The sequence below is a fragment of the Maylandia zebra genome, unplaced genomic scaffold (assembly GCF_041146795.1).
Source record: "Maylandia zebra isolate NMK-2024a unplaced genomic scaffold, Mzebra_GT3a scaffold11, whole genome shotgun sequence".
In the NCBI taxonomy this organism is placed as follows: domain Eukaryota; kingdom Metazoa; phylum Chordata; class Actinopteri; order Cichliformes; family Cichlidae; genus Maylandia; species Maylandia zebra.
This window is the reverse complement of record NW_027490041.1, coordinates 629,364-636,894: the sequence shown is the minus strand read 5'-3', so window position 1 is coordinate 636,894 and position 7,531 is coordinate 629,364.

Here is a 7,531-nt window from a genome sequence, read left to right as displayed (position 1 = left end):
ACTGCCCTGTGTTTGGGCTGTTTTCTTGGGCTCCGGTGTTTGCTGTGCTCCGCTTTTGTTATATAAAGTAACACGGCTGCTATGAGGCCAGCTAGGATCCCTGTGGCCCTACAAATGATCCAGGACGGATGGGATGAAGAGCCCATTGGAGGCATTGACTCAGAATCTCACATCTAAGATATAGAGGAGCCAGACTATTGCCCCCCCACTGAACAAGGCCAGTCAGATACAGAGGAGTCCTCTGAAGAGGAAATAAATATTGAGTCTAACAGAATGAGCCCCTCTTACTGCTCTAGCCACAATATTCTGAATTAGTCGGCCAGGGCTTGCACCTGGGTTTAGTACTTTCTCCCCAGTAAATGCATGGAAGATGTTCATGTCTGATAATTTAATAGAAGAGGTGCTGACATACACAAACATGGAGGCACGAAGAGTAGCCACAGACAGGGGAAAGAGTGGAAAAATGTAATCAAACATAAGCTCCTGGCCTTCATTTGATTGACCATTCTTGCAGGAAGTGAGAAGAACTGGGATGTACCAGTCGGTGTGTTTTTTGGGAGTTCTCTGCATAACCCATTGTACAAGGCCACTATGTCAATTCAAAGATTTAAAGATTTCGCCCTTTCTTGCACTTTGAGGACAAGAGGACCAGAGCCTACCAACTGAAAACAAACCACATGGCAGCTTTCTGCTACATATGGGACCTGTTCCTGGTCAACTGCAGGCAGAAATTCATCCACAGTGATTGTGTTACAGTGGATGAACAACTTCTGCCTTTCAGAGGGAAGACCCAGCTTCTGCAGTATAGGCCGAGCAAGCATACAAAAGTGATACAAAAACTGAAAATTAATGAAAAAATAAATAAAAATGCAAAGGGCCTCATATCACAATCATGTTTTATGAGAAATACCTCAAATATGAAAATATTACAACTCTTCGTTTTAAAGATTTTGAAGAATAACAACAGAGTTTATAGCAAAATGCATTGTTTCTATTTGGGGTCATTTTTGACCCCACTCGTGGAAGAGTGTAGGTATTGGTAGGTTGTGCATCCAAGGGTTAAATACTCTAGGAACAACAAGTAGGCCTGCAGTGTGAGAGCAAAGTTCTCTAATAGGGTGATATGGTACTATAACAGGGGTCCCCAACTCCTGGACTCCGGTCCAAATCCAGACCCCAAGAGGATTTTGTCCGGATCACAAAGCAGTTTCTCATTTACCGTGTAGTTGGATAGTTTCTTCCTGCCGGCTGCCGTGGCGGACTTTTGAACTGCCGCGACACGCAGCTATGCAGGTTAGCATCATGCTGGTCCACTCTCCCAGCCAGCTGTTGGCGGTAATGCACCACCAACTGCCAATAAAACGACAAAGAAGAACAAGCTATGTGGGTATGTGAGTTGATAGGTTACTATGTTGGGAGCTTGCTGAGTGGATGAGTAAAAGAAGATGGCTTTGTCAAAAATACTTATAAAGTTATAAAGAGTGGAAATCTGAAGAGCTGTTATGAAATCAAACATAAGAACTTTAACCAAAGCTGTGCGCCTGGGTCTGACGGTAGAACAAGAAGAATAAATGAGGTATGAGCGGCTACACGGCTGATAACAGTCTGTGACAGCACAACAGCATACGAGTGTTCACTGTGAGCACGGTGGACTTTAGGAGGACACAAAAAGACTTTCACTGACTGGAAAATGATAAAGAGTGAAAGGAAGCTGCAGCAGAAACACTTTTTAGTTTGGAAGAGAAACAATGTAACACTTTTAGATGGAAACAAAGTAAAGTGCAACAATTTACCTTCAATAAAAAATAAATTACATCCTTAATAAAACTATAAACATTTGAACCGTTTGATACTGAAACATAAAATGAAATAAACTCCATAAACAATCAAAATGAATTCAAACTGATCAGCAACATTAACTCAGGAGCACAATATATGAAACACTTTAACCTACAAAACAAAAACGAATCAAACAGTTTGTGCTGATTTCTTTCTTTGATCAAAATAACAAAGTCAGCATTAATGGCTCCGACGAGCACGTTTTGCAGTGCACAGCTTTTCAAAGCAGCTTTGAAGCAGGATCCTGCAGCTCTCAGCTCCTGCTCAGTGTTTAGCTGGGACCTGGACTTGGTCTGCAGCAGCAGCAGAGAAGCCTCACAAAGATGAGACTAAAGGAAGAAGAACGCCCAGAGCCTGCTGCCCTCAGAGTGGATACTGCTTCTCTACACTCAGCCAGAATCCACTCAGTGTCTGTGATGTGAACTGCAGTCTCGGTGTGGAGTCAGACGTCAATGAACTGGTTCTGCTCTGCAAAGCTGAAACCAGTTGGAGCTGGTCATGCTGGGAACTGTTTTCATGGAAGTCCTTTTAAAAGTATCCCATCAGTGATGAAATATGCTGCTTGATATATGGAGTCACTGAGGCGGCATCATCATCAGTAGTGTCAACAAATTCATGCAGGTTCTCCAATGAATCTGTGTCTCCTTCATCGAGTCTCCTGCCCCACACTGCAAGCTTTCAGTGACAGAGCTGATCTTGTGACCTGAGGGAGGTTTTTATCTTTCCCTTGAAGCTGTAGATTTACTTCATTTCCAAATATGTCACTCAGGTAGGCCAGTTTTGCCAGGAAGCTCTCATCACTAACTCTGCGACTTCATACTTGTGCTCCTGCTCCAAAAACATCTGATCTGCTCTCTGAGCTCAAAAACTCAGGACAAGACTTTTCCTGGTGACAGCCGCCTGGCTTCACTGTGAAACAGCACAGCTTGATGTTCGGCTACATCTCCTCACAGACAGCAGAGACACTCTTGTTTTTACTGGTCTGGTCTTTATAAAACCGACTACACCAATAATTTCAGTCATAACCTCACTGAATTCAGAGGAAAGCAGCTCTCAGTGTGAAACACTCCAGCAGAGGGCGCTGTTAAGTCCTTATTGTAACACAGTTACTGTGTGCAGTTAGACTTCATACATAATCTGCACTTATTTCCATCAGACATGCTGTCAGGAAATGATTGGTTTCTATTGATTCTACTTCCTGTTGACTCGTTTGATGACAGTGAAACAATCACAGCTGATTGTGTGATGATGTAAACTGTCACTGTTACATTCAGTGTGTGTGACATAATGTTAGTGCAGGCTGATAACAGCCTGGTTCTGTTAGAAACACATGAACGTGTCCATAGATCAGTGTGTGTTTAACATGAGAGCTTCAGCCCTGCTGATGTGTTAAATAAAGACATGCAGGAAAACTGATGAGACTCTGAAATAACTCTTTATATTTATAATGTAACTCTGCATCAAAAGAACAACAAAGGATCCCAGACAGGTTTCTGTGAACAAAGACCATTCTGATGTTTCTGTGTTTCTAACACTTTGACATTATTAGTAAACAGACTGCAGTGAGCAGCATTTATAAAGAGCTTCTATATAAAGATATGACAGCTGTTTGACAAGTTTATCACTCTGTGTTTGGACCTGATCAGTCCAGCTGTTTACTTGAAATATGTTCATTTTGGGGTGGGTACAGTTTCCTCTGCGGTGGGGTAGGGTGGGCTGCCCCGGGTCCTGTGGGGCTTGGCAGTGCTACCGTAGGCCGCGGTCTGGATGGACCTGGGCTCCCTTGCCTTGGTGGGTACCAGAGGACGGGGGTGCCTACTGGGGTCAGCGGGGGAGCTGGCCCTAGGGAGGGGCATCCTCCCCTCCCTCCTTTTCCTCCCCATCCCCGGCTACCTCCCTCTTCCCGCTCCACCACACTCACCCATACAGGTAGGGCCTTGGGGTGCGGGTGTGTCACAGGAGTGCAGGTGAGACATCCCCCCCGTCCCCTTCTGGCCACCTGTGCCTCAATTTTATCTCACAACTTAGACATCCACATTACTTACACTCTCATAACACACACATATATATAGGGCCTTGAGGGTGGGCACGTTAACGGCGTCCAGTGGACGGTCTGTGTACTCAAACCTACCTCTGGCGCTGGTGCCCACCTCTCAATTTTAAATCCATGTAGACATTGAGGGTTCTCGGGAGGGGCCATGCTAACACCTGCTGCTCTCTGGCAGCAGCACCATTTTTTAGTTTTAAATGCACTTTAGAGCAACACGCAGCAACACTACACATGAGCGGGAGGAGGGAGGTATGGGGTCTTCACACACCCCCGTTCTCTGCTAGCCATCGGGGCGGGGGGGCTGGGAGGAGATGTTGGCTGTCCGATTGGCCTCCCTGCTGCTGCGGAGCCTGGGACGGTCTGCTTGCCTCCACCCCGGGGGGAAGGGTAACATCTCTTGGGTCTGGGTTCTGCTTCCCCCTCTGGGGGCGAGGGTACCTGGACCCGGGGTATAGAGTATGTTTGGGGAGTGTGATTGTGTGTACATGTCCATTTATGTCAGTCCTTACGTTGGGTGAGTGCTGAGTGTTTGTATATGTGTGCATGAGGGTGGGAACGCATGTTTGTGTCTGTGTGTGCCTGTTTGTCTGTGTCTATATGTCAGGTCGGGTCTTAGACTCCACCTCTCTGGGAACTCCCAGGCCCTCCAAGGCCTATCTCCCCTCACCACACTCCCTGCTGGTGACTGATGCCCTCAGGGGTCGGTGCATTGGTGGTTCTTGGTGTCCGGGGCTGGGCGCTCAGGTATGTACCGGCTCACTCCCGGTGGCTACCTGGCGGGGCCTGGCGCCTGTTGCTCGGTCAGGCCTCCTCCGGGGTGTGGGGGGCCCTCGGGCCTCCGGCCTCTGGGCCTGCGGCTCGGTTCACTCTGGCACAGCCGGCTGCCGGCGGAGCCGTTGGGCACGCTGGTGAAGCCCCCTCTAGCTTCTGCTCGGTGGCTACTGGGTGACGCCTCGTCTGGGGATCCTCAGCCCTTCCCATGAGGGTGGCACAGATGCCCCTCCGGTTGTCCTCCTTGGGCTCTCGCACTCTGGGGCCTGGATCTCCTCCATGCCTGTTTCATGCCCTGGGGGACGGGGCTATGGCTCGCTACATCCTCTTGCAGACCATTACATGTGGAAACCATTTGAATACAAGCGCGCTGATCCACACAGGTGTGCACACGGGTGTTCACTGCTCGTAGACTTAAATTACACCTTTCTTGGCTGCTACTTCAAAGCACATTGTGCGCTGTCTGTCCTGCGTGCTGCACAACACATTATTTGACCACAAGTGTCTGTGAAGGTTCTCAGTCATCCAGGTCATCGTAGTCAAAGGAGCCTCTGTCAGCTAGAGCTGGGCGATAGAACGATAACGATATGTATCGCGATATAACTTTTACTCGATAGAGAAATTAAGCTATCGCGATAGACCTCGCCGCTCTTGTCCTCTTAAAAAAAAAAAAAAAAAAAAAAAAAGGTCAGCCAATCCAAATTAAGTAGCGCAGAGCCGAACCAATCACAGCCGCAGCGTCACGTCACGTGACTTGTTACGTACAGCACAAGTGCCAAGCCGCACGTGTGTTTGTTTGGGAAGCAGCCAGCTGGTAATGGAGGAAATGAGTGTGCCGACTAGAAAATTCAACCGAGCGTGACCGAAGAAAAACCAGATGATGGTTCCAATGCCGGAGAGATTGTCGAACAGAAGAGCCACAGAAGTTCCATAGTGTGAAGGTATTTCGGCTATTTCAAGTCTGACAAAAACAGAGTAGCGTGCACTGTAAATTGTGCCGAAAGCAAGTCTGGAAATACAATAAACTGGTGCATGCGTCACACTGTACATTTCTGCACGGTTAGGAATCTAGCTCCACCTGCTGCTTTGGCATGTTCATAGCAGCGTTTTCCTTCATTTCTGCCTTTATGTGTGGACGGGATTATTTTTTAAAACGAAAACGGAAAATCTCTGTTTTCAAAAACACCCGTGTACGTGTGGACGTAGCCTCAGTCTCTGACTGGAAGCGCTAATTCGTCATTCGGCTTTTGTCAGACTAAAGTAACTATTAAAACTGTTTGAAAAGCTCAGCTATACAACAAGGAGAGATTGAGAATTTCCTTTTAGTTCTCAGTTTATTTGATATTGACAAAAGTTAGTCAGTTTTGTCTGTTCTTCTGTAAAACAAACTAAGATTTATTTTTAGAATTAATATTTTGTTTCTAAGTGGAATTGACAATTTAGTCTGTTTCGTTTGTTCTATTTTGAAACTTAAACGCTTTAGCGGCTGCCTTTTGTGTAGTTTGCAATATTTGGCTTTATTTATCTGAAAAAGTCTCATGTTCCTGAAGTACATCTACCCTGTTGAACTTATTATGGGAAATAAATATTTAAATAAAAACAAGCTGCTGATTATTTCACATTTTACTTGTGAGCAACGGCACATTTAAATCTTACAAATATAGTTATTTGGCTTATATCGTGATAGATATCGTTATCGCCTGAAATGAAAAAAACATGTCGTGATATGAAAAAATCTCATATCGCCCAGCTCTACTGTCAGCAAAGAGGCACAGAAAAGAAGATCAGACACCAGCGAGGGAGGATAAGAAGGACAGACGCAACAACATTGTCATCCCCTATGTAGCCGGTGTATCAGAGAAACTCAGGAGAGTTTTCTCCAAGCATGACATCCCAGTGCATTTCAGACCCAGCAACACGCTCAGACAAAAACTGGTTCACCCGAAAGATAAAACGCCAAAACACAGACTTAACAATGTGGTGTATGCTGTACAGTGCAGCGAGGAATGCCCAGACCTCTACATTGGAGAGACCAAACAGCCACTTCACAAGCGCATGGCACAACACAGAAGAGCCACCTCCACAGGACAAGACTCAGCTGTCCATCTGCATCTTAAGGACAAAGGACACTCCTTCGAGGATGCCAATGTTCACATTTTGGACAGAGAGGACAGATGGTTTGAAAGAGGAGTGAAAGAAGCATCTATGTCCACTGTGAGCGACCATCTTTGAACAGAGGCGGGGTTTACGACACCAACTCTCTGCCATCTATAATCCAGTTTTGAGATCCCTTCCCAGACGCCTTAACGCCCACTCACATCCTGGGCCATCTGATCTCAGGAATTCGCATGATAAGGTGGGGCCAGGTTTCACAATGAACTCACCCGAAACTCTGGCTGATTGGGACCCACACCCAGTTTCCCACCTTGGCTCAGGCGATTAGAGGATCATCAGGGGGTCCTTTTGTCCCTCTGTGGGGGGTCACTCCCACTAGGTTTATATCTGGGACTCTCCACCATTTGACCTTAGAACTGAAGAAGCTTCTCGGATGAGAGGTGAAACGTCTTCAAGCAACTTAAAGAAGTCCAGACGCTTTTCTTTGCAAGCTCCTTTGACATTTGACCACGAGCAATCTTTTCTGGTTTGACGCCGTCTTTGTAGCCAGAAACCAGCTCTCTCCTCGGCTTCCTCCACTACACGCTTCCCCCACGCCAGTCTCCTCCGTCACTATAAAGGGGAGAGTCATGAGCTCCATCACCCTCACCTGTGCCGTCCAACGTCCCGCCACCAGCCTCCACTGCAGCAGGCCAGAGACCACACCCCTGCCACAATAAGTAAAAGTATATCCTTGCTGTACCCTTAATGCTAAAT